Source organism: Macaca mulatta, chromosome 6, assembly GCF_049350105.2.
Source record: "Macaca mulatta isolate MMU2019108-1 chromosome 6, T2T-MMU8v2.0, whole genome shotgun sequence".
Classification (NCBI taxonomy): domain Eukaryota; kingdom Metazoa; phylum Chordata; class Mammalia; order Primates; family Cercopithecidae; genus Macaca; species Macaca mulatta.
In genome coordinates this window covers 164,772,725-164,800,000 of record NC_133411.1, presented here as the reverse complement: position 1 = coordinate 164,800,000, position 27,276 = coordinate 164,772,725, and positions in this window count along the sequence as shown.

The following is a 27,276-nucleotide window of genomic DNA, read 5'->3' as shown; positions in this document are numbered from 1 at the left end:
GCTATGTTTTGTAGACATTTAATTAAACATTGATTTTGATTTTATGGATTTCATCCTGCGTTCAGTAGCTACCGATTTATATTTTTTCTTCTAGGTCCTGTATCTACTATTCTAGGGCCTTGTATATAGTTCATCCATCTTTCAGTTTTATCATTATATATTTAGTCATGGATTACTTTAAACCATGCATTTTCAATGGGGGAAATGTCACCCCTAAAGGGAGGAAAATGAGTTCTTGGGGAATGAAAAACCTTACTCTAATTGTGTATGAAGCATAGACACACATAGAGTACATAAACAGATATCCAGTACATCTAAGGAATAAAAATTTCCTGAGGTTGAGTCTATCAGGAAAAAATATCTCAAAAGTGTCCTTGTAGGGGGAACAATGAGGAAAAGGCTGAGAATTACTGCTTTGGGTTGTTTTAATATGCTTTATATGTATCCCTTTCATTTTCACAACAGAATTGAAGCTACTAAAGAGCAGGGATTGCATCTTCTATTTCTCCTGAATGTTTACACCTCATACTCAAAGGTCCCAACATTATTTTATCACCCTCCTGGGAGTACACTGTGGTCTAATTTCATGCAACTTTCCAAATTTAAAATAATGCAAATTCCTTCAAACTAAAAATTTGCCAAGAATTGCATGATTTCAAAGCTGGTAAGCCAAGTGAATTGTTAATCATCTTCACTGCCAGGTAATAGCATTAACAGTATAGAAATTCCTTTCACCTTTTGTAAGAAACAAATTATGTGAAGTCTCTAAGAACAATTCTCTCCAATAAAATGAATTCTCATGTACTGGAATCTGTTGAAGCATACTTATAGGAACTTAATATATGTTTTTAAAGTAGGAAGTTTGGAGGTATTTTTTAAAAATTGTTTATTATACATAAAGGTATTCAGCAGAAAATAGGTTAGCCATTGAATTATCATGTTCATTGTTCTTTATTGCCTGTGATCAAGGATACAGATATCACAGTGGCAGGTCTATCTATCATATGGAATGCTGAATTAAATAGACCTTATTACACTTCTAGTACTGGGAACAGTCAGCTGAGGTAGGAGCCAAGAGACATATCTCAATGCCATCTAGAGCACTTGGCTCTCAGCATCTGACCTAGAGCCTGGCACACAGTAGGCATGAAAATAAGTTATTTGTTAAATGGATGTAAGAACTTTGTCAGAGTATTAGAGTAACACTAGATGCTGGAAGGCAATCCAGCATCTATTGTGATGACAGTATATGGTTCCATTTGTTACACACATTCACAGCTTCATCAACATTTGATAGCAAACATGTGAAGGGCTCCTGGCACACCTAAAAACCACAATAATAATTCAAGACACAACACTGTGAAAGGCATGAGAAGATCCAAGTTTAAGGTTTCTTCCATTCACTAGCACTGAGAACAAATTTGGGCAATTTGCTCCTGTCCCTGGACCTTGATTTTCTCATTTATAAAAAAGGGCATTGGATCAGTGATCCCAAAAGGCCAACATTCTAACTGTAACATTTTATGTGTTTTATGCACAATGAAAGCTTATCAACAATTTCTCACAGTCAGCTTTGGGTTTCGATTTCTAGCCTATATTCATGAGACTAATAAAGGTTAGCAGCAGGGAAACTGTTTCCATGGTCTTGAAATCTCTGCTTCTGGATTTTCAAGATGAGCACAGACTATGCAGAATTCTTCCACTCAAATCAGGCCATGCCTGCCAAAATCAGCCACATTTCCACAATATTATAATTTTAGATTTTTTTTTAAAAAGAATCTTACTTCAAATATAATTCAATATAATGAGTACAAGTTTTGTCTGACATGGTCTGAAGAAGAGAATGTCACTTTTCTGACTCTCAAGGTAATTATAATCTAAAAACAGAAACTAGAACTATAAAGCAATTAAATAACAAGGAGGGATAATATATGTTAAGGTTTTTAATTGAATATATTCAACAGCAAAGATTTAAAGATTAGATAATTAGTGCTATGAATGGTCAGACCGTGAAGAGGTTGATGTTAAGTGGATTTCCCTCAAAGGTTCAGCAAAGGAGGCTTGCCTTGGAATAATAGGATCCTGGTCTAAAGTTGATTTTTTTGTCATGTTCTTCTAATTTCCTCCTCCATATTTTGCTCTCTGCAGTCAGAAAGATCAATTGGAATCCCTCTTCCAGACGAAATCATGCAAGTCATTTGCAGACAAGGTAATCCCTGGCTTGTCTCTTCACCTGGTGATCATTCTCTGCTCCTCCAGCATTTTTTCACAAAAGAATTTGTCTAGTCTGTACCCATCTCATCTCCTATCACCATCCTTGTTTCTGCTCAAAAGGTATCCCTCTTTCCTAAGCCTCTTTGAGTTGAGAAACCCAAAGTTGAGTTACCAAAGAGTAGAAAAGACTGTCAGGAATCATCTTAAAAAGAGAAAGAAGTTTGAAAAGACATTGACAATATCACCACTGTAGAAAAACATCACAATGTAAAAGTTGGGAGAAATCCAAGATTTAAAACACAGATTCAGACATGCACACGTTCTTAGAAGGAACATTGGTAGTAAGTTATCTTTCTAAAGACTTAAATGCCAAGAATGAAAGGAGAGTAGAAGAAAGAGAATTTAAAAGAGAAGAATTTACAAGGAAACAAAAGCAATTAAGAAGATAAGAAAACTAGAAATACAAATTTAGGAAGAGAATTGGGATGGAAACAAGCTAAAAAATACACTGATTAGAAAGAAAGAAAGAGAAGAGAAGGAAGAGGGGAAGAAAAGCCATCCAGCCAAGACTAAAATGAATTGGCTATCACACTGGCTTCCAAAGAAAATTAATGTAAATAAAATGAAGACCATGTAATGAGGAAGACATACATTCAACACAACAATCTGGCTCCCTAGTTGTGCTTAAAATACAGCCACAAAAAAATATATGAATTAGAACAAAATGACTTACTGTGTGGTTGCCGCACACGGAGCAGGCTGTGCCGCTTCATTCTGGCACTGTTTGAAGAAACTAGTCTCGAATGCCATTTGGACAGAACCCAAGGTGTTCATGCCCCAATAGGAAGTACAAATTGTTAAAAGAAAAATGTTGAAGGCATTTTCTCTGTTGGTGTGTAATTTCTCAATGTTATTGCCAGCACAAGAAATGATTTGAAGGTGAACAAAAGTTAATGAAGCACTGTAACAAACACTAGTAGTGCTTGTTAATGTATCTACTCTTTCTCAGGTTTCCTAAGTCTCTTTTTATTCCTCTACAAATCACTCTGTAGAGCTGTTTGAGCACACGTTGGGTTCCACCGGAGGGGCATCTTTTCATCTCTTTAGTATGGTAGGCTCAAGAGCACACAAGTCACTTATTCACTGTGAAGTTCCAGAAACAAAGGAAGTATCAGTTCCACCAAAGTGGAGAATGAGTGAGTGACGTCACTGACCATCTTTTCCATTTAAGTCTAATTCAAGGAGAAGAAAGGTACCTGGAAAGAGGAAAGTGTTATGCACAAAATCCTAGGGCAAGAGATAGAGTGGGCAATGTGGTGAAGGTTTTCCAGCCTCCCAAATTGGGGCCACTCCTTTAGAGAGAGGGCTGCAGGTGGCAGCAGAAAAGGTTGTTTCCCCAAGAAATCTTGTGAGATGCAGTGTACAATGGACCAGATACATATCCCAGGTGACAAAAAGTAACACCGATGGGAGTGCAGGGCCATTCTCTTTATTTTTTCATGCCACATGGCTCAGATTTAAGTCCTCGACAATGAAATACTTTCAGAATTCTAGGAGATACCACTTTTGTAGCATTTGGTGTTCTCTTGGTGGCTTCTGGCAGTAGTGGAGGAGACAGGCACAAACAAATGAATTCGAAAAAGAGGATATCAGAGCCAGGGAAGCAGCAAAATAAGTAGAATATGGTGGTCATCACATGGGGAATGTGGCTGATGGAGAGGCAGCTGAAACACTTCCAGGACTCCGGAAAAGACTTGACAGTGGGTGGGATGCACAACATAAACAGGTGTAAACAGGAATCAGAGTGTGTGAAATACAAATACTGTCGTGAACTTATTTGCACCCAGAGGTTATTAAGGCCAGAAGGATGTTTAGATTTCATCCCATTTATATTTCCTTATGATTTGGTAATTTTATGTGAGTCTTGGTAAAGACTTATTCTGGGGGAAATATATACACACACACACACATACAGTATACTCATATAAGTTAGATAATCTTACATAAATTTTAACAATAAAATGTAGAAATGAAGCCATTGGAAAGGATCAGAAAATTCACATGCAATAAGCTATACTTGAAGATTGTGGTCGATATTTTAAAACCTGGATATTTTGAGACACTATTAATCCCGGATGATAAAGATTGATATGGAGCCATGACCTTTCTAAAAATGGCAGTATCATGTTTGTGATCATACACATACAATGCAATGCTATTCCACTAACATTCACCCTACTCATCTTTAAAATGAGAGTCACTGAAGCTGGCTCTGTGATAGAACAAGCAGCTAGATACCAAGTGAGGCCCTGAAATAATCCTCTTACAATTTTCATGCAGAAGATATACAGCTCCCTTTTCTGAGCAACAAAGTCCAAATATTTATGCAGCTGATTATAAAGCAATTAAAGAAACAGAATGCAAACGAATCATAAGATTGAGGGATATCTTCCATTTTGACAATGCACTCTCCTAAAATTGGTATTTTTTGTGTGTACATGATTCATTTTCTCTTCTCTTTCTATTATTACCAAGTGACAAATTAGTTACCACTCACTCCTTTTTATCCTCAAGGAGGAAAATAATTCTATCGGGAGGCAAGAGTGTACCCAATCCTTTAGGCAGTTCTCTTGTACTGGCTCACTCAAATTTGCCGTTCTAGTGTTGTGCTTTTTCATGGCCCTCTGTGGATATTTTTTACTATCAGGATTGACATGATGTGCAACCACCAAGCTACTACCTTGGCTAAAATTCCCTGTGCTGGGGAATCTAATGACCTTCTTGGGACCAAAGCCCAGGACTGGCTTTATGCCCTAATTCCACTTGTCTGTCATCTAACTTCTCACTGCTGGATTTCTTACACTGCTTCTTTTACTAAAATCTGTCACTAGAATCCTTCAACTTTATTATTTAAAAGAAGAATATGATGATTTAAGTCCTTTGCATTTTCCTATCAATAGCTGATTTTTAAACTTTCTTATTGCGTAAAGGAAAAAAAATTTTAAAAGACATATTAGGTAGAGTGTCAACACATAAAATAGTAAAAAATAACACTGTGTTAGTCGAGGACATTGGGGAGGGGGCTGGGCAGGTAGTGATGGCAGATCTAGGCCAGCTACACACATTTCCCATCCTCACCCAACTATGCACCTCTGTACCTTCCAGAGAACAAAATTTAAAAACCACAAATTCATGATACAATACAACCTCTGTCTTAAGGAATAGTTGAGTATTTTCCATTAGAAAAAAAATGAGCCTACAAGATATCATCAGCCTTCCATGAATATGGTTATCACTTGTCGTTTGCTCCCAGACTATTAAAACAGTATATTGTAATTTACTACCAACAATATTCGTTCTCTAGGAATAGTCTGTAAATTACAAGATGTTATCTTGAATTCTCTAAAAGAAACCCTGGAATGTTAAATTTTGAAAAAAAAAAAAATTGGTCTTCATCTGTTAAGCTGTTTAGAATGTTCTGTGTCCAACACCAGGAAGAATTTTAATATATTCAGCTAAAGTCTACTACAAAAGATGCATTCAAAGTTCGCATGCCTCTCACTCACTTTAAGGGTTTAGCAAAACCTGGAAGAACTGCACAGTGATCTCAGAAGCTCTTTCCATGCCCTGGGAAGCAAATCCTATTATTTATTCAGCCCAGTCTAAAATACTCTATAATCTCTGCTTTGGTTCTTGTAATCTTATTTTCCAAATGCATTCCATCCTAGAAGTGGCATTCTGGTGATCTACAGACAGATATTTAACCAGCAGATAAAGCTTTCCCTCAAAAACCTGATCATGCTCTCTGCATAGAGTCATTATGGAATAGCAAGTGAATAAAGGAGAAAATGATAGTTATTCATAGATATTTACAGCAGTGTTCCACCAGGACCCCCCTTGTCAAAAAGTATTAAAGATCCCTTAAAAAATGCATATTTTCCATCTTTGAAATGTTTATTAAGCAAACCAACTGTTTTTAAGGTCTATTGGAATAAAATACCTTTGGGTATTACTGGCACTTAATGATTCAAAGGCTGAAACTAAGACTTCTTTTTAGATAAGCAAGAAGGAAGATACACTTTGTTCCTTAAATGAGTTCAGCAGGGGGCCTGTTTGGAGCACCTGTAGGAGAATTGCAGACAATTGCAGACAGATCATTCCCCACCCTCTCAGAGTCTAACATTCACCAGATAATTAGCCTTGAGCTAATCAATGATTTAAAACATGAAATCATGCTTGCTGTGTCCTTTATGAATGAAAAAGGACCAGTGATTTATCATGAGCAGGGCATATGTCCTATTACAGTATGTTAAAAAAATAAGTTATCCATTCATTCCATCCTTTATTTCAGAAGTCTTCATCGAGCACCTACTATGGTTCAAGGTAGATTGTGCTTTTTGAAGTCCATAGACAGAAGGTTGCCACCTGACAAAGCAGACAGACATGCTCAAGAGGGTCAATTTAGTTCATTTGTTATAGTCCAGTCAGGTCCCCAGCCCAAAAGAGAACCGAAGTGATGTCATCTAATTCCAGGGTTTATCTGCACTTGTCAATACAGGGTTACAGAAACAAAGCTCACAAGAAATTGATGTAAAAGCCAGTGGAGAAATAACTGCAATATTGACCAGGGTTTGACAAGTGTACCTCAACTGCTGTGTTCTTTAGAATTATGTAGAAATAGAGTCAAAAATCTCACTATCACTTGCTGTCTGGCTTTGTGCAAATCAGGCAAACTCTTAGACCCTCAGTGTCTTCATCTGGAAAGCAATAATCAAAACTTACTCAACAAAGTTGTTGCTACTAAATGAAATAACCTTTATATAGTGCTTATCATCATTCATTCAATAAATATTCATGAGTACACATCAAACTGTGCACCCACTATGCACCAAACATCATATGAAGAACTGGAAACATAAAAGTGAGTCAATCAATTGTCTGCATGGGCTTTTGGAGATGAATTGAGGAAAATATAAGCATACACTGAGATTTGGCAGGTTCCATTCCAGACTACCACAATAAGGCAAATTTGCAACAAAGTGAGTAACAACCTTTTTGGTTTTTCAGTGCATTATAAAAGTTATGTGTGTCTGTTGTCTACTAAGGGCATAATAGCATTATGTCTTAATAAGTGTACATATGTTAATTAAAAATGCTTTATAGTTAGTAATTGCTAACAATCATCTGAGCCTTCAGTGAATTGTAATCTTTTTGCTGGCAGAGGGTCTTGCCTCAATGTCGATGGCTGGTGACTGATCAGAGTGGTAATTGCTCAAGGTTGGAGTGGCTGCGGCAGTTTCTTAAAATAAAACAACAATGAAGTTTGCAGCCTTGGTTGACTCTTTCTTTCGCAAAAGATTTCTCTGTAGCATGCTATGCTGTTTAGTAGCATTTTACCAACAGTAGAACTTCTTTCAAAATTGAAGTCAATCCTCTAAAATCCTGTCATTACTTCATCATCAAAGTTTCTGTACTATTCTAAATCCTTTCTAGTCATTTCAACAATGTTCATAGCATCCTCACCAGGAGTAGGCTCCATTTTAAGGAACCACTTTCCTTGCTTATCCATAAGAAGTAGCTGCTTATCTATTCAAGTTTTAGCATGAGACTGTAGTAATTCAATCACATCTTTTGGCTTCATTTTTCATTCTAGTTCTCTTACTATTTTTATGACATCTGCAGTTACTTTTTCCTCTGAAGTCTTAAACTCCTCAAAGTCATTCATGAGGGTTTTTCCAAACTCTTAAGATTGCTATTTTGACCACCTCCCATGAATCACAAATGTTCCAGAAGGTTTTTAATGTATTTTGCTCAGATGGATCAGAGAAGTCACTATCTATGGCAGCTATAGCCTTAAGAAATGTTTTCCTAAATAATAAGACATGAAAGTCAAAGTAACTCCTTGATCCATGGGTGCATAATTAATGTTGTGTTAGCAGGTATGAAAGCAACACTCATCTCCTTGTACATCTCCATCAGGGATCTTAGGTAAGCAAGTGCATTGTCAATGAACAGAATTTTTTTTTTAATAATCTCTTTTTTCCTGAGCAATAGGTCTCACAGCAGGCTTAAAATAGTTACCAAATCATGCTGTAAACAGATATACTGTAAGCTAGGCTTTGCTGTTCCATTTCTAGAGCACAGGCAGAGTAGATTTTGCATCATTCTCAAGGGCCATAGGATTTTCAGTATGGCAAATGAGCATTGACTTCAACTTAAAATCACTAGCGCATTAGCCTCTAACAAGAGAACCAACCTGCCCTGTGAAGCTTTTAAAGCTTTTAAAGCCTGGTTTTAAACCAGACATTTATTTCTTCTCTCTAGCTATGAAAGTCCTATATGACATCTTCTTCCAAAAGATGGCTGTTTCATATGCATTGAAAATCCATTGTTTCATGTAGCCATCTTCATCAGTGATTTTAGCTAGACCTTCCGAATCACTTGCTGCAGCTTCTGCATCAGCACTTGCTGCTTCAACTTGCACTTTTATGTCATGGAGATGGCTTCTTTCCTTGAATCTCATGAACCAACGTCTGCTAGCTTCTAACTTTTCTTCTGCAGCTTCCTTACCTCTCTCAGTCTTCAAAGAATTAAAGAGATTTAGGGCCTTGTTCTGGATTAGGCTTTTGCTTAAGGGAATGTTGTGGCTGGTTTCATCTTCCATCCAGACCACTCAGACTTTCCCCATATCATCAATAGGCTGTTTTGCTTTCTTATCATTCATGTGCTCACCAGAGTAGCACTTTATATTTTCTGCAAGAACTTTTCTTTTGCGTTTACAATTTGGCTAACTGTTTGGCAGAAGAGACCTAGCTTTCAGCCTTTCTTGGCCTTCAACCTGCCTTCCTCATTGAGCTTCATTTCTAGCTTTTGATTTAAAATGTGAGACATGAAACTCTCTTTCATTTGAATACTTAGAGGCCACTGTAGGGTTATTAATGGGCCTAATTTGAGTGTGATTTCTGTCTCAGGGAATAGGGAAGCTCAAGAGGAGGAAATGAGATGGGAAATGGCCTGAAGGTGGAGCAGCTAGAACACATAGAACATTTATCAATTAAGTTCTCTGTTATGGGCATGGTTTATGATACCCCAAAACACTTACAATCATAAGTGTTAAAGATCATTGATTACAGATCATTATATCAGATATAATAATAATGAAAAAGTTTGAAAGTTGAATAGTGACAATTACTAAAATGTGACTCAGAGCACATGCTGTTGGAAAAATGGAACCAACAGATTTGCTTGATGCAGAATTACTGAAAAGCTTCAATTTGTAATAAACAGCATATCTGAGAAGCACAATGTATTAGTTCGTTTTCATGCTGCTGATAAAGACATACCCAAAACTGAGAAGAAAAAGAGGTTCCATTGGACTTATAGTTCCACACGGCTGGGGAGGCCTCAGAATCATGTCAGGAGATGAAAGGCACTTCTTACATGGTGGCGGCAAGAGAAAAATGAGGAAAAAGCAAAAGCAGAAATCCTGGATAAACCCATCAGATCTTGTGAGACTTATTAATTAACTATCATGAGAATAACATGGGAAAGACTGGTCCCCATGATTCAATTACCTCCCCCTGGGTCCCTCCCACAACATGTGGGAATTCTGGGAGATACAACTCAAGTTGAGATTTGGCTGGGGACACAGCCAAACCATATCACACAATAAAGGCAAATGCAATAAAAAGAGGTATGCCAGTAATGCAATGGTCAGACTCTACTGGCACATGAGGACTTAGCTGCATGCTTCACAGTGCCAGGCTCAGTCAGGGTGGGCATTCCCTGTCAGGTCATCAGGTTGGTCCTAAGAGTCCCTCTAAGACTTTCCTCTTTCTAAGCCTCCTTAGTTGTTGGATGGCCCTTATAATTGACGGTTTCACTCAATATACATCTCCAAAAAAGTAATAGTAATTAATAATTTCTAAGGTTATACCATGTGCTAGACAAAATAGTTTTAACCTACAAATCTGGCTCTCTCCCTATCATGACTTTTGCATCTGCTTTCTTTAATTTATTCAGTGTTTATGGCATATTTGTAAAGTCTGAAGTTAGCTAAACTGGACCTATACTTTCCAGAATTCTCAGATCTGCAGCATTGGCTACATGCGACATCTTGCCCGGGATTTGTTAGTAACCATTTCTCCTGTAGGTCATCCCTAACATTGAATTTGGAGGCCAACAACCTTTCAAGAAAGACAGGGAAGATGCTGTTATGTTCACAGCATCTGCAGCATATGAGTGCCAGACACACAGTCGTCTCTTTGTTGAATGGCTATGATCCATTCAGTTTATAGAAGAAGAAACTGAAACTCAGAGAAGGAGATTGTCATGCTCAAGGTTGTCCACGTATTAAATGGCAGTTTCCTAACTTGTGGGTAAATGTTCTTTGTACTACAAGATTAAACACGGCATGACAGCAAATTAAAAGGAAGGATAGTGTTCAACAGACAAATGATGCATATTAGGTCAAAAGATAAGATGGTACTTTATGCTATTTCTTTGAGACTCCTGTTGTATCTTTTAAAAACCCTATAGTTAAAAGTCACACATAAAAAAGTGAGGCCAGTGTCAATAGGCATATATCTGTCTCTCTATCTCTCTCTCAGCAGATCATAAGCACAATATTTTACATGAAAAGAACTGTCTAGAAAATCCCTCTACCTACATACTATATAAGCATTGAGGAGGTAATTATTCTTTTCAAAAATATTCCATTATATATTTAAAAATAAAATATATGAACAAATTAAAAATGATAGACAAAGTAAAATTGCTTTAGGTTACTTTAACCATTAGAAGGAAGTTACTGTGGTGATGGTTGTAGAACACTATGAATGTACTAAATGTCACTGGATTATACATGTTTAAATGGCTAATTTTATGTTCAGTGTATTCTGTCATAATTTTTTTTTTTTTTTTTTTTTTTTGAGACGGAGTCTCGCTCTGTCACCCAGGCTGCAGTACAGTGGCACGATCTTGGCTCACTGCAAGCTCCACCTCCTGGGTTCACGCCATTCTCATGCCTCAGCCTCCCCTTTGCCACAATTTTTTAAAATGAGGTTGAAATTCTGCAAAGAAGCCTATTACGCATTACAGTGGTAAGTTCTATTCTATCAAGAATGGACAAGGCCATGAGGGAGTGACTTACAATATGGTTGCCAGGAAAACTTTCTCCTCTTTGGAAGAAGATACCCGATAGCTACAGAAATATATCATGCATGTTTCTGGAAACCCTCTCCTCTGGTGATTTAAGTCAAGTCATGGGAAACAACAAAAGACACTCTTCCCAAAGGCATATGAAGATGCCTATTTTCACACTTCCTCACAGATGCGCACAGTGACACATCAGCACACACACGCAGTAGAGTGAGCACTTCACTGGGAATACTTCGGACGTCTCCTCTCTGATAGCTGGTGAGTACAGGCTAGCAGGAAGTCAGCTGTAAAAGACCTTCTGACACGCAGCCAAAGCTCTAAAGCCCTGCTGAGGAGTTTGTCCTCCCAAAAGCCTGTGATTCTAGGATAACATGCACAGGGAGTTGAAAGTTGTTTTCTCTTTAATCCAGGAAGAAACTAGGTATTTAACTGAAGCTGAATTAAGTTAGTGAAAATACATACATTGTGTCTAGGATTTACCTTTCTCTACCACCCCTTTGTGAACTTTGTACATAGTAGATGTTCTAAGAATATTTACTAAATTACATTTTATTCCACGAATATTGATAATTAGAAATTAGTTCATTTAATTGGCTAATCAAAGAAGCGGTGTATTTTTAATGTGTATTTGTGTTGTCCATGCCAGTCAGAGTCCCTACCACAGTCATTGTCCCCCATGTGGGAAGTTGCTTCACTCAGAGGCTCCTGCTCAGTCAAGAAGAACTTAGGTTTCTATTTGAATAATGGGTGGGCCTGGGCTGAACCGATGGAGTTTACCTTACTCAAGATCAACAACAGATGGGTAGGCTAGATAGAGATCTATGAAGAGACCTTGTTGAAAACAAAACAAAATAAACAACAGCAACAACAACAAAAAAATCTCTGCCCCATGCGAGCAACAATAATTAGCTGACCCAGAAAGATTCTCCCCTTTGGAATTTGTACAAGAATATGTGGAAGAAATAGCCCAGTTGTAAATAAAGGAAAAAGGAGAAACTGAAGAAATTAGAGAGAGAAAAAGAAAAAGACTGACGGAACTCAGCACAGCCCATGGGAAACAGAGAAACACAGCAGCTTAGCAGTTGGCATTATCTCCTTACAGAAAGGCTGCCTCTGTTTCTTTCAACACAGAACACACAAATTCACACCATAAACAAAATCAGATTGTAAGAAAAATTCTCATTTGCATTTTCATGTTTCAGCAATGCTTAGCTGGTTCAAGTACATAAATAATCATTGCCCAAAGATTTGGCCAAAATTAACTGAAGTACAGACATAGGGCTTGGAAGAAATAAAATTGATTGCATGTAACTTGTATCTATAAAGTGCTAGCAAATGGACCAACAGTAAGTGGAATTTTCTGATACATTCGTTATGAAGAACAAAATAAACTTGGGGATCTGTCTGTAGAATTCTACTGCTACAAATGCTTTGAATAAGCAATTGTAAGGAACAGAAGAACAATAGAGTTCATTGAACATGTACTATATGCCAAGCACTACACTAAATTATCAAATTTAATCTTGATAATAGTCCCATTGGGTACAATAATCATCTCCAAATTGCAGATAAAGGTGCTGAGGTCAAGGAAGTAAAGTCAGCAATTGTGGTCACAGAACAACTAGGGGACCATGCTGGGGTTCCTGACCTGGTTTGCATATCTGTAAGATGATATTTTAATGTTATCACATCTGCCAATCACTTACCATATGACCCCGATTTAAAAAAAAGTAACCAACCTGTGCTTCTTCAGTTATAAAATGATAATATTAGAGTAGATGATGACTATAATTGCTTCCAGTTTGAAAACGCTATTGTTTAAAGTACAGATAAATAACTTTTGAGTTTAAAGAGGGAACATCATCAACAATACCAACTAACATTTTACAGTTGGGTGCATAGTAAGTGACCATAAATCAGTTGAATTAATATTTTTAAAAGACTACCTTATTAAACACTTTATCTTATTTGATCTTCACACCTCTAAGATTTAGTTACATGACTATGCCATTTTTATACATGCAAAAACTGAGAAAACTGAGCCTGAGAGTGGAAAAGTGACTTTCTTAAAAGGCACACAGTAAGTGTTAGAAATAGCTTCAACACAAGAAGTCTCAAATTAGAATGTGAGGCCTCGACGGAGAAGATACAAAACTGTGGGAGCCTACAATTTCAAGTTGGTTAAATCTTTAGAATCAAATTGTTTAATTTTTAAAATATCAACTCACGAACAAACAGTAAAGCAGGGTAGGTTCCAGGAAATCTATGAATAGTTATGAATGAGAAATCCATATTTTGGGTAAAGTCCCACTAAGCCATCACCTTCTGTCATTTTTGTTCTTGATCTATGAAGTGGGGAGAAACCACCAGCTACAGGTAAGTAATAAGGTTAAGAAGTAAAAAGGTTAAATGTTAAAGTAGGCATGGAAGTCATTTGAAAATACAAGTGCAATGCAAATGTAAGATTTCTTTATCAATGTTCTAAAAGGTTCATCTTCTCAGCTAGACGCCAAACAAGTGATTCCAGAAGCTTTCAGATATGTGAGGTCAGGCCAGTTTTAAAAAATAAGGTAATTTTTTTTTTCTTACCACATGTCTTTATAAAAAGAGCACCAGACTTAGTGAACTTTTTCAAGAAATCCTAAGTGGTGTGTTCTTGTTTCAGATCTGCCAGTTACTATCCAAGAGACACAGGCAAATCATTTAGCTTTTTCAGGCTCCATTTTCCCAGGTCAGAGCTCCTTCCAGAGGGGCTCTAGTCTTAGTCTCCTTAGGGCCCTCAGAGTTACTGATTCATCTTCAGAATCTCAGCACCTTAATTTATATTTCATCTTTTTGATTGGCATATCCACCTGGCTACTTAGAATCAACTCAGTTTTAGTGTTACTTTTTTTTTTTTTTTTTTTTTTTTTTTTGAGACAGAGTTTCACTCTTGTTGCCCAGGCTGGAGTGCAGTGGTAGGATCTCGGCTCACTGCAGCCTACGCCTCCCGGGTTCAAGCGATTCTCCTGCCTCAGCCTCCCGAGTAGCTGGGATTACAAGCGCCTGCCACCACCACTGGCTAATTTTTTGTATTTTTAGTCGTGACAGGGTTTCACCATGTTGGCCAGGCTGGTTTTGAACTCCTGGGCTCAAGGAATCCACCTGTCTGGGCGTCAAAGTGCTAGGATTACAGACATGAGTCACCACACCTGGCCCATTTTTAAAATCTTACATCAACTTTTGAAATATGAGACACATGCCAAAACTCCAGCATTTGGTGTTAAAAATTACACCTTTAAATACTTCCTTAATAATAAATATGTTCATTACCTTGATTTTGGTGATAGTAACATGAGTTATACATATTTCTGAACTCATCAAATTGTTTATATTCATTATGTTCAGTTTTTTTTGATTACCAGTTATACATCAGTGAAGTTGGAAAAATCTTTATTGAATAATAAAAATATAATTTATTTACTACTTATATTTTCAAAGGATTATATGCCTTCAAAATACACTATGAAAAATCTTACTCCTGCATTTTGAGAATTCTTACTAGGACAATTTCCAACATCTATAAAAAGCTAGTTGCAAAAAGGTAAAAACTGTGTGTAGGGTTGGGGGAAATCATGGTTATCTTGCTGCTATTGTTTTTAATTTGTGTTGTTTTTAAGCTTTCTCTGTACTCTACTTTGTTATGTCTTTATTAAAATGATATAAAAGGGGGATGTTTACAAAATCCTAATTGCAAGAAACTTCTAGAAAAGTTTAATTAATGGCTTTCCAAAATTGGAATATTTGCAGTAGTTTGATTATTTTAGAATGTAAATGCCAAATAAAAATCTTTACTACAGTGGAAGGAATGGCCTATATAATCATTATCATGGCATACAAATAAATCCAAAAAATCACACAAATTTGCTTGTAGTAGATTATGTGTAGGTAGTCACAAAGCAGATATCATTTTTTGAGGAGTTAGGGAAAACCAGCATAAATTAGTAAAAGGCGAACAACAAATTTTATTAAAAAGCACAGTTTCGTCATTCAAGTATGAACAGAAGTTTAAGTCATGCTATGTTTTTTCTCGTTAGGGCTTTTTGGATAATCCTGATTTAATAATTAGGTAATAATTGTTTCTAAATTCCATGTGAACTGTCTGCAAATGGGAATTTCCAAAGCGTTTAAAACTTTATTTTCTTCGTATTTACAATAGCTCTCCTACAGTCTTCTGTGTACCATTTAATTGGCTATCAAATCATTTTCCAAAGGTCCTGAAAAGGTAAGTTTCAATCTCATTGCCCTCCATAAAGCAAATCATAAATTCTAACTAATTGTGATGGGGTGGAGGGTGGGCTAAACAGGAAATTACATGCAGCAAAGAGCATTTTTAATATCATCCCATTTTATTTTTCTTGAGGTTTCTAATCTAAAGCATGCTTCTAAAATATCATTCCCAGCACATGGGAAGAAACACATTCTTTTAAGGTGGAAGTGTTAATTAATGTGCATGACACAGAAAGAACAAGGAAAAGGTTACAGCCGATGCTTCTGCTAATAGCATTTCTAAAAATAGAGGATTTTTGAAACAATGCTCTTTCATGTTAGTGAAATTTCTCAAAGGCCCAGGATTAGTGCTAAGATACAATAATTTGTTAAAACAAAGTCACCTGTCACATGGATATTATTTGCATGCATTCTCATTTCAGTAAATTTTATCATTTATTTCTCATCAAAGTTAATTTCCAGGGAAAAAGCTGTGATGGTTTTCCTCTTTCATATGACTTCCTCTTGTGGTTTTTCTGGGGTTACCAACAGGAGCAGGTTTCATTCTGAAGTTATGATCAGAATGGCCTATAAAATCATTAGCATGGCATACAAATAAATCTCCCTCTATCTCTTCAGTGTTGTTCAATGTCACATTCTCTCTAACAACTTATTCCATGGCACACTAAGCTTTCTTCTGGTCCTCAAACGCATGGAGCTTTTCCATAACCCTGTGTCCCTGCATGTCCCTCTGTCTCTCTGCCTAGAATGTTCCTGATTCTCCTCTAAGGAAGCCCTAGCAAGTCATTCAAGACATGGATCAAACATTAAGGTAGCCCGTGAGCCATGTCTAGCCAGGGAAACATGAGCGATACCTGGTTAGCAGCATTTAGGAGTCACTTTCCTCCCTAATAAAAGGAAAGAAGTGTGTTAAGAGAGCTTCCGTCTCTTGCCACTCCGACTGCCTGTCTTCTTCAAAAGCAACCTCATGAGCTTGTTTTTCCTGAGCTGCAGCAGCCAAGCTGTACACTGAGGGGATTGCCGACATGGTGAGGATGGCAGAGAGGAGGTGTGGGAAGAACCCACGTTTATGATATCACACTGGATAGTACACCACCCCTCGGGCTGTCTACTAAAAAGGTCTGAATTGTTTAAGCATCATTGGTCAATGCTTCCAAAAGCATCTAATGGATATTCCTAGCCAGGGGAAATTACTCACTGCTGTGGTTCCCAAAGCATTCTTATAACATATCTCTCACGACATTTATTCATATTGTGTTGGTGTCACAATCTTTTTAAATATGTGCCTCATCTAAAAAACTCTGAACTCCCCATTCCCTAGTATACTATCCAGCTCAGAGGAGAAAATAAAAGTCTGTTGGATGAATTAATTAATGAATTAAATAGAGACATAGGATGAGTTCTGGGGTACTGCTCATATCACTGCTACCACTCCATTTGATTTTTTTCATGTGGTTGCTATTAAAGTATGCTCCATGTTGTAGCTTGCATTGGTTCCAAAGTCATCTGATATTCACCTGGGACAGCAGAGACAATTTACCAAAAGGTAATTGCTGAAAAGTATCCCTGGCACAAATTTCTTAGAGGTTACAAACTGAAAAGAAGGCAGAAGGAGAAAGGGATATAAAGTGTCAATAGAAAAGAAGTTTGATCTCCGAGTCCAAGCCAAAAGAATCTGGATAGGGCTCATGTATTCATTCATATACTTATTTGTTAATTCATCTAGACTTTGTTGAGCATCTGCTATGTATTATGTTATGTCTAGATGCTAGCAATTCAGCGTGATTCAGACAGACGAGATCCTTGTGCTCATGAAACTTACAGTGTAGAAGGAATAAGTCATTTTGAGTACAGTCATGTGCTGCATAATGACATGTTGGTCAACAACGGACTGTGTTTACCACAATAGTCCCATTTTAAGATTATAATAAACTAAAAAATTCCTATAACATAGTAATATCTTGATGATTTTGATCCTGTGTGGCCTATACTAACATGTGTGTTGTCTTAGTTTTTAATTAAAAAGTTTAAAAAGCAAAAAATTTAAAAATTTTAGAAATAGGATAAAAGCTTACAAAATCAGGGTTAAAGAAAGAAAACATTTATATACAACTGTATAATGTGTTTGTGTTTTAAACTGTCATTTCAAAAGTCAAAAAAGTTTTAAAAAATTAAAAAGTTTGTAGAGAAAGAAATTATAGTCAGCTTAATTTATTCATAAAGAAAATATACATGTTTTTAAAATTATAGTGTAGTCTAAGTGGACAGTGTTTATAAAGTCTACAGTAGTGTATAATAATGCCTTAGGCCTTCATATTCACTCAGCACTCACTGACTTACTCAGAGCAACTTCCAGTTCTGCAGGCTCCGTTCATGGTAAGTGCCCTAGACAGGTGTGCATTTTTACCATTATACCGTAATTTTATAGTACATTTTCTGCTTAGATAAATAAATACTTCCCATTCTATTACAGTTGCTTATAGTATTCAGTATAGTAACATGCTCTACAGGTTTGCAGCCTAGAAGCACCACGCTATACCTTATAGCCTAGGTGGCTGTACCATCTAGGTTTATGCCAGTACACTCTGTGATGTTTGCATTATGATGAAATCATCTAACAATAAATCTCTCAGAATGTGTTCCCATTGTTAAGTAACACATGAACATACCTTATCTTCTAGAAAATGCACCGAACATCATTATGAGCATCAGACTGTAATACATACCTGAATGCCAGGAAGTGGTTTTGCTGAAAATTATCTTTACGAAGAAACAAAGAACCACACATATTACAGGATGCTGAACCTAGAAAACATTCTTCTAGATTATCTATGACACTGATTTTCAAACTTTGGTGGTGGTGTTTTTCCAAACATAAATTTGTGTGATGTGTAGAAGGAAAGACCCAGTCTCCTAGCTAGGCTGGCAAACAATATGGTGATCCTTGAGGCGTCTCTGCAGAACCTTGAGATGCCAGGGAGCACATTTTGAAAATGACCGATTTATTCCAACTCCTATCTTTAATTTTATTTATTTATTTACTTATAAAATTGTTATTATCATCTTTTTTTGAGACAAGGTCTCTCTCTGTCACCCAGGCTGGATTGCACTGGCATGATTACAGCTCACTGCAGCCTTGACCTCCAATGCTCAAGTAATCCTCCCACCTCAGCCTCCCAAATAGCTGGAACTACAAGCGTACACCACCGTGGCTGCCTAATTCTTGTAATTTTTTGTAGAGACAGGGTTTCACCATGTTGCCCAGGCTGGTCTCAAACTCCTGAGCTCAAGGGTTCAGTTCTCAGGTAAGGAACACTCTGGTGAAAGTTCTCGCCCACCTCAGCCTCCCAAAGTGCAAGGATTCACAACCAGCCTCCACCTCCTACATTTTAAAAGGGAGTTTCATTTAAAAATCTAAAAGGCTAAAGTGTTCAAGTTAATATTACTAAAATACTACCAACTGGTGCCAGGACTAGAACTAGAACTCTGATCCTTTGCCTCTCCATTCCAGCACATTCTCTCCTATTCCAGAAGCAATCAACTTACCCAAACTGAAAATCAAGAGAAAGATAATAAAGTGTTGCCTGTTATGGATGTTAAAACATTAAAATTTCTATTAATATTTCATAGGGAAAAATCAAATGGAATATAGAAAAACCAATCAACCCAGAAAAAGTCAAGATACAGATGGCTGTCTCACCAGGCAAGTTCAAGTGTAAGACAGAGTATGTGCTTACGGCAAAGGCCATACATCTCAGACTACGGTTGCAAGTCACTTCTCTCACAGCAACAGGGAAGTTTAACTAAAACAATGTCAGCATTTTTCATTTTCTGGGCTCTATGAGGCTTCACTTTGCCTATTACTCCCTGAGATATCACTTTATACTTGCTTCCTTGCAATGTGCTCCTGCTTTGTTGTATAAAAGCCGAAAGGGAAAGTAATCTCTAAATGGGTCTGCATCCCACAGAGAGTTTACTTAGATGACATTTAAATCTGTTTTTCTTGGGTTTTTTGTGTGTGTGTGTGTGCCATTACAAGAAATCATACAGTCATTACACTTCAAATTTGACAGTTCTTTCACAGCATGAAAGTCAGAAATTAGGTCCAAATGTATTTATTTAAATGCAAGGTTTCACTTACCACCAGGACATTTGTGAAGACTGATAGATGACAGCAGATTGCAATGTCTGCACTATTGTTATTTCATGAACCCCTGGCTGTGGATCACCAAGCTCAAATATTTTAAATTCAAACAATAAGCCCATTAAAGAGAACTTTCAACTACTATCTCTCTCTCCAGTTATTCAAATAACTCCATTAATTTCATGTAGCAATCACATTTGAGAACGAAAGAAACTTTTGCTATGAACAGGCTTTGAAATGTGTTGGAAGAGAAAGGATCCAATCAGACAGCACTTAATTAATTAATCAGATCTCAAAACTTTAACCAGAGTGTTCCCTACCTGAGAATTGAACTCAAAGTGTCAGTCTTACTTGTGGAAAGTACGATTTCATGTGGACATGTTATTCTTGTACCTTATTTTTTAGGGATAGGAAGACTGACTATTTTCCTATGAAACATCAAAAGTCTTGTAGCCCCTGTACCTGTATCCCTCTAGCGATCAGAAGTAAGTCCATAGGCTTGGATAAGGCCTGGTTTCCTCTGTCTTGCCCACTATATGGTGAACCCACACTGCAATCCCACCTCCCTTTATACCAGTGGTCCTCAACCTTTTTGACTTCAGGGACCAGTTTCATAGAAGGCAATTTTTCCATGGACCAGGGTTGGCAGGGGTTTGCAGGATGATTCAAGCACATTAAATTTATTGTGTACTTTATTTCTATTATTTATTATATTATAATATATAATGAAATAATTATACAACTCACCATAATGTAGAATCAGTGGAAGCCCTGAGTTTGTTTTCCTGCAACGAGACGGTCCCTTGGCGGGGATGATGAGAGACAGTGAAGAATCATCCGGCATTAGAGTCTCATAAGGAGCACACAACCTAGATCCCTCACATATGCAGTTCACAACAGAGTTCATGTTCCTACGAGAATCTAATGCCGCCACTGATCTGATCTGACAGGAGGCAGAGCTCAGGCAGTAATGCAAGAGAGTGATGGGGAGTGGCTGTAAATACAGATGAAGCTTCACGCTCACTGGTCCACCGCTCATCTGTTATGCGGCCCAGTTTCCCATAGGCCACAGACCATTACTGGGAGTTGGGGACTCCTGCTTTGTACCATTAATAGGAGTCAAGAGGGAAGTCCGTTGATCTCAAAGGCTCACGTGACATACAAATTCCATATATAAAGTCACGCACCTCATAATGATGTTTCGGTCAAGGATGGCCCACATATATGGCACTGGTCCCATAAGATTATAATGGAGCTGAACAATTTCTATTGCCTACTGATGTAACCATAATAATGCTATAGCACAATGCATTCCTTGAGTGTTTTAAAAATTACAAGTTTTTAAAAAGTTACAATAAGTAAGGTTAATTTCTTACTGAAGAAAAAAAATGTTTTAAATAAACTTAATGTAGCCTAAGTGGCCAGTGTTTATAAAGTCTAAGGTAGTGTACCATATGTCCCAGGTCTTCACATGCGCTCACCACTCACTCATCAACTCACCTAGAACAACTTCCAGGCTTGTAAGCTCCATTCATGATAAGTGCCTTCTACAGGTATACTTTTTAAAACATCTTTTATACCATATTTTTATTGTACCTTTTCTATTTTTAAATATACAAATATCATTGTGTTACAATTGCCTGAAGTATTCAGTACAGCAACACGTTGCACAGGTTTGTAGCCTAAGAGTAATAGGCTTTACCATATTGCCGAGGCATGCAATAGGCTATACCATCTAGGTTTGTGTAAGTACATTCTATGATATTAGCTCAATACCAAAATTATCTAAGAGCACATTTCTCATAATGTATTCCTGTTGTTAAGTGGCACATGACTGTGTCATCTTATTTAATATTCATCTATGTCTATGATGTCTGAACTATTGTCCTATTTTATTAATAAAGAAAACTAAAGACGTCAGGTAAGTGCCCTTGTTTGTTCAGTTAATTTATGGTCATCTCGACTTAAATTCAGGCCTTTTCCATTTTCATTATGCCTCTCTAGGATAACTAATCTCAACAAACAAAAGCAAAGATATTACTCAACCATTTATATAATTCAACTATATAATGCTGAGTATTCAGGTAGTTAAAAAGAGCTCTGATTTTAACATCACATATCTCAACATTTGGAAGGTTGAATGTTTTTTCCTTAATCTATTCTATATCTGAGTGTTCACTTACAGTAATTTACAATGGGTGACATTCAGACAACAGATGTGTATTATTTCAGCTCCAGAGCTTTATTTTCAGGTTGCAAAAGCAACCTTTTTTCTAACGTTTAATTTTTTATTTTTAATTGACACATAATTGTACATATTAATGGAGTACAATGCAATGTTTTAAAAATGTATATATAGTATAATGACCAAATCAGGGTTATAGGCATATCCAGGACCTCAAACATTTACAGTGTCTTTGTATTGAGAACATTTAGAATCTGCTCTTCTAACTCTTCAGAAATCTGCAAAACATTGCTATTAATTACAGTAACCCTACTGTGCAACGGAATATGGGAAGTTATTCCTCCTATGTAATTGCAACTTTGTACCTGTTGGCCAACTTCTGCCCACCCTCTTACCCCCAAACCACCGCCATTATTCTTGGCTGCTGGTAACCACTATTCTGCTCTCTACTTCTGTAAGATTAACTCTTTTAGATTCCACATATGAGTAAGATCATGTGGTATTTGTCTTCAGTGTCTGGCTTACTTTACTTAATCAACCTTAGTGTCCATCAGTGGATGAATGGGCTAAAGAAAATGTGGTATATATACACAATATAATACTATTCAGCCATAAAAAGAATGAAATCCTGTTTGCAAATTTGCAACACAAGCATGAATCTGCAGAACATTCTATTTTGCTTTTAAACAAACTAGTTGCTAACATTTAAAAATAAGAAGAATTTACACAAAAATTCCAAATTCTAGGTGATCTTGAAAAATCAGATGATGAAGCACTATAAGATCTGCATTCCCAAAATGCAACAATTGGCTGGAGCTGATTCAGAGACATTCTTTTACATAGGGCAGGTGTCCTCCTTGCTACTCCCTATAGTGCTAATTGCTCCTTTTTTTTTTTTTTTTTTTTTTTTTTTTTGAGACGGAGTCTTACTCTGTTGCCAGACTGGAGTTCTGTGGTGCGATCTTGGCTCACTGCAACCTTCACCTTCCGTGTTCAAGCGATTCTCCTGCCTCAACCTCCTGAGTAGTTGGGACTACAGGCGCATGCCACCACGCACACCTAATATTTGTATTTTTAGCAGAGACGGGGTTTCACCATGTTGGCCAGGATGGTCCTGATCTCCTGACCTCCAGATCCACCCGCCTCAGCCTCCCAAAGTGCTGGGATTACAGGCGTGAGCCACCTTGCCTAGCCGCTTCGTTCTTTCACGTCCTGCTTGATCCTTATAAGCATCAAAGTTTATAATGCCTCCCTAAGACAAAGAACAGACTACATGTCTAATTTATTCATCCAAAGAATTCAAAATACAATTCAAAATCAGCAATGACCACATTTAAAAACAAAAATGAGCTGACTAATGTTTTAGTCCCCTAGTAAATGTACCTTCTGCAGGAGGAATAATAAAATCAATTTCCTTTGTATTCTTTGTTTTCACAGATTACTTCTATAATTCTCAAGAGAAACTCAAGAAGTAGATGTATGTCCCAATTCTGTTGCCACATTTTCACAGCCAGTAAAAGCTAAGGAAACCACGTTTAATGATTTTTCTCTTGTTAAATAGAAAAATGCAGGTAGGGCCTTACTACCGTGGTAACTGTTGGATGCTATAGTCCCTAGGGCTTCTCCATTATGGGAACTCTGTGGGGCATCAGACACCAACTTCAACATCATTTTTCTTCCAGACATGGTGCATGCAGGCCAGAGCACCCAAGCCTTAGCTGGGAGCACTGTAATATTGTTTTCATTTCTATTTTCTAAGACAAATTGAGAGTTTGACCAAGTAATGTCACCAAAAAAAAAAAGTATTTCTTTTTCTCTGGAATTTGGCAATTCGTTTGTTGCATTTACAGTCATCATCAACAGTGAGACCAAAGAAGAAAACAGCAGGAGCTGATTAGATGAGTACTATTGCTGAAGACATTGGGGACATAGGGAGCTTAATAAGCCCAACTGCTTTAATTCACAAATGGCAAAACTGAGGCCCAAGGAGATAGACACTTACTGCTCAAGACCACTCAGCTTTTTAAGACAGAACTCGAAAGTTCTATTTCATTTTTAGCCACAAGGAACTTGAGACACACTTGGGTTGAATAAGTGCTGACCAGAACAAGGCACTTATATGAGAAATAAGGAAGAGCTGAAAACCTGGGCCTCCAGTGCAGTAGGGCCCAGGAAGTGGATCTGTATATGAAGTCCCTCCAGAGACATCAGCAATAGGAGTTTGAAGACCTTTGCTCATTCATCTAATGCTCCCCATACTGTCCTTTCTCTTTCTCTTCCAACACATGTCGTGTTCCTCCCTAGAATATTCATTGTTTGGTGAATACCTAGCATCCTGTTTTTTTGCTTTAGGGACAACCCAGTCTTTTTTTGTGAATTTCTTTCCCTCATAGGTAGGGAGACACAATGAGGCTGATAATCAGGTTCTTCTGCTCTCTCTTGAGAGCGGTATGGGCATATGACCTAAGCTAGGCCAACTGAACTCTTACTCTCCCACCACCACCACCCCAGACAATCAGTCTTGGGTAGAATGATGCAAAGATGGGAAAACATAGGTTGGGGTTCATTCATATCAACAGTGAAGCAGTCCTGGTATGACCATAGCTCTTGTTACTCCATAGCTACTCCACACCTGCCCTGTGTCCTTGCCTTTTCTGAGCCTGGTTCTTCTATCTATCTATCTATCTATCTATCTATCTATCTATCTATCTATCATCTGTCTGTCTGTCTATCTACCTACCTACCTACCTATCTATTTAGAAACAGGGTCTCATTGTCACTCAGGCTGAAGTGCAGTGGCATGATCACAGATCACTGCAGCCTCAACCTCCCGGGCTCATGCAATCCTCCTCTTCAGCCTCCCAAGTAGCTGGGACTACGCCTGGCTAAATTTCGTATTTTTTGTAGAGACGAGGTTTCACCATGGTGCCCAGGCTGGTCTTGGACTCCTGAAATTGAGTGATCCTGCTCACCTCAGTTTCTCAAAGTGCTGGGATTACAGCCATGAGCTACCACACCAAGCCAACCCTTCCCTTTTATTTTGCAGACTGTTTTATATACTTCTAATGAATTTCTTGTCCCTTAAGGCTTGGCCATAATGAGTTTCCTATATCCAAACAATCTACACCAATAACTTATGTTAGATGTTTGTCTGCCTGCACAGAGTTTCTGTTTCTTCATGGTGGCTGTTCTCTGATACTTTTAGCTTGTCCATGGCTCATCATGGCTTTCCAAGCCTCAAATATAGCCACGAGTATTAAACCTTAGTGTAGGTAACAGGGAGCATGTGTCAACCATGAGTAAGAAATCTGGACCTGGAGCCTTAGAATCTGCACTTTGATAAGAATTCCATTGATTCTGGTACAGGTGATCCCTAAAATATGCTGCTTTATATCATGCACTCAGCCTGCTGACTGCTTTTTTGTCTCCCTATTTCCCAGTTCATAGTCCTGCGAGAGGAAGTTGGCTGGCCCCAGCCTTCTTCACAATTCCAGCCCAACCAGCCCAAGGAATAGGTCAGGTCCCCACAAGAGGTCCAAATGGCCATGAGATGGGGCATAGTCACATGGACCACATCCAGTTGCCCAAAATAGGGTCTGTGATATGATCTTACTCGCAAAAGGCTTAGTGACAGGCAATGCATTTGATGCCACAACATCTGTGAATAAGAGAGTAGGTCCCTGTCTACCTTTCCAATCATTCTTCCTCCTACCACCCACCATTCAGAAGATCTCTCCAATTTGATTCACTCTTTAAAATTATGATCCAAGAGCTAATAAAATTTGTTTAAATAAACAATTCTCCTATCTAGAAGGTAGAGACTTCTAATGAATAATTCGTAAGCTGATTATTAACCACCCGTATTCTCTTATTAATCACTTTAATTATCACCTCCTGAATCTTCTATGCAGCAAAACTCAAAAAAGTCTGCCTCTTTGAAGAATGATAGGCTTTCGTGTGGAGCCCCAAATTTCTTTATAGAAACATTAGCTCTTAGAGTACAAGAGTAGGTCTCCTCTTTAAAACACCATATAACCAAAAAACCCCAAGCCTATAAAGATTATAAATGAGAAAAAAAATCATTTTTTGAAATTTATTTTTAAAAAATCTATCATATCAGGTTACTTAAACTTTCTCTACATGGGTAAGTTCATTTACTTGTTTCTTCCTGGAATCAATATATTTGAAAGGCTTGCTATGGGCAGGCACTTGGCTAGGGACACAAGATGTTTGAGATATGCTGTTTACTCTCCAAGAACTCACAGTCTAGGGGTGAAGATACATATGGAAAAAGAGCAAACAATAATACACCATTTAAATTGATGTACAAATATATGAATACAGTGTTATGAGCGTAGAGAGAAGGAAAAATTCACTTTGTGAAAGCCATCTGAACTACATCTGAGAAGATCAGCAAGGTAATAAGGTGATGAGAGTGGAAGTCAATTAAGGTAGATCCAATTGTCAGAGCAAAGTCATAGAACTGAAGCGTGTGGACATTAGAATAATCAAGGGGAAGGATGAGTTCAGGAGCTGTTCCTACAAAATATTTTAAGCCAAAGAAATTTGGGAAAAAAGAAAAACAGTAAGGTCACTCGGACCTTCTCCCACCCTTCTCATTGAAGAGATGCCTTTTCTCTACTTCCAAGAAAGAAACATCTTTCATCTGAAGACACAGAGACACAGAGAAGAATCTAAACAAATAGGTCTTGCTAAGTCTTCCCCCTCCCCCAGTTTGTTACCATTCGATCATATAGTTTTTTTTTTTACCAATCATACTTCTCTACAACTATTCACTTCTTTATCAAAAACCTAAGCATTAAAAAATACACAGATTTATCTGCTTCTTTGGGTCTCTATTTCCTTATGAAGATTCTCATGTTACATCATATCTGTATTGGATAAATGTGTGTGCTTTTCTCTTGTTACCCTGTCTTTTGTTATAATAGGAGCCTAGTGATGGGTGAATAAAAGTTATTTCTCCTCCTATACAGGAACATGAGAATACTGGACAGCAGGATAGAAGTTGGTAAGATGGCCTTGAAGGACCAATACTTTTCAGAAATGAAGAACCACTGAAAGTTTGTGAGCCACGTACTACTTTCAAGAAATAACTTTGAGAGGGGATTAGAGGATGGTTTGAGAAAGGAGAAGTGGGGACAAAGTGACCATACACGAAACTGCCTTAAGATCAGAAGAGAGGCCGGGTGTGGTGACTCAAGCCTGTAATCCCAGCACTTTGGGAGGCCGAGACGGGTGGATCACAAGGTCAGGAGATCGAGACCATCCTGGCTAACAAGGTGAA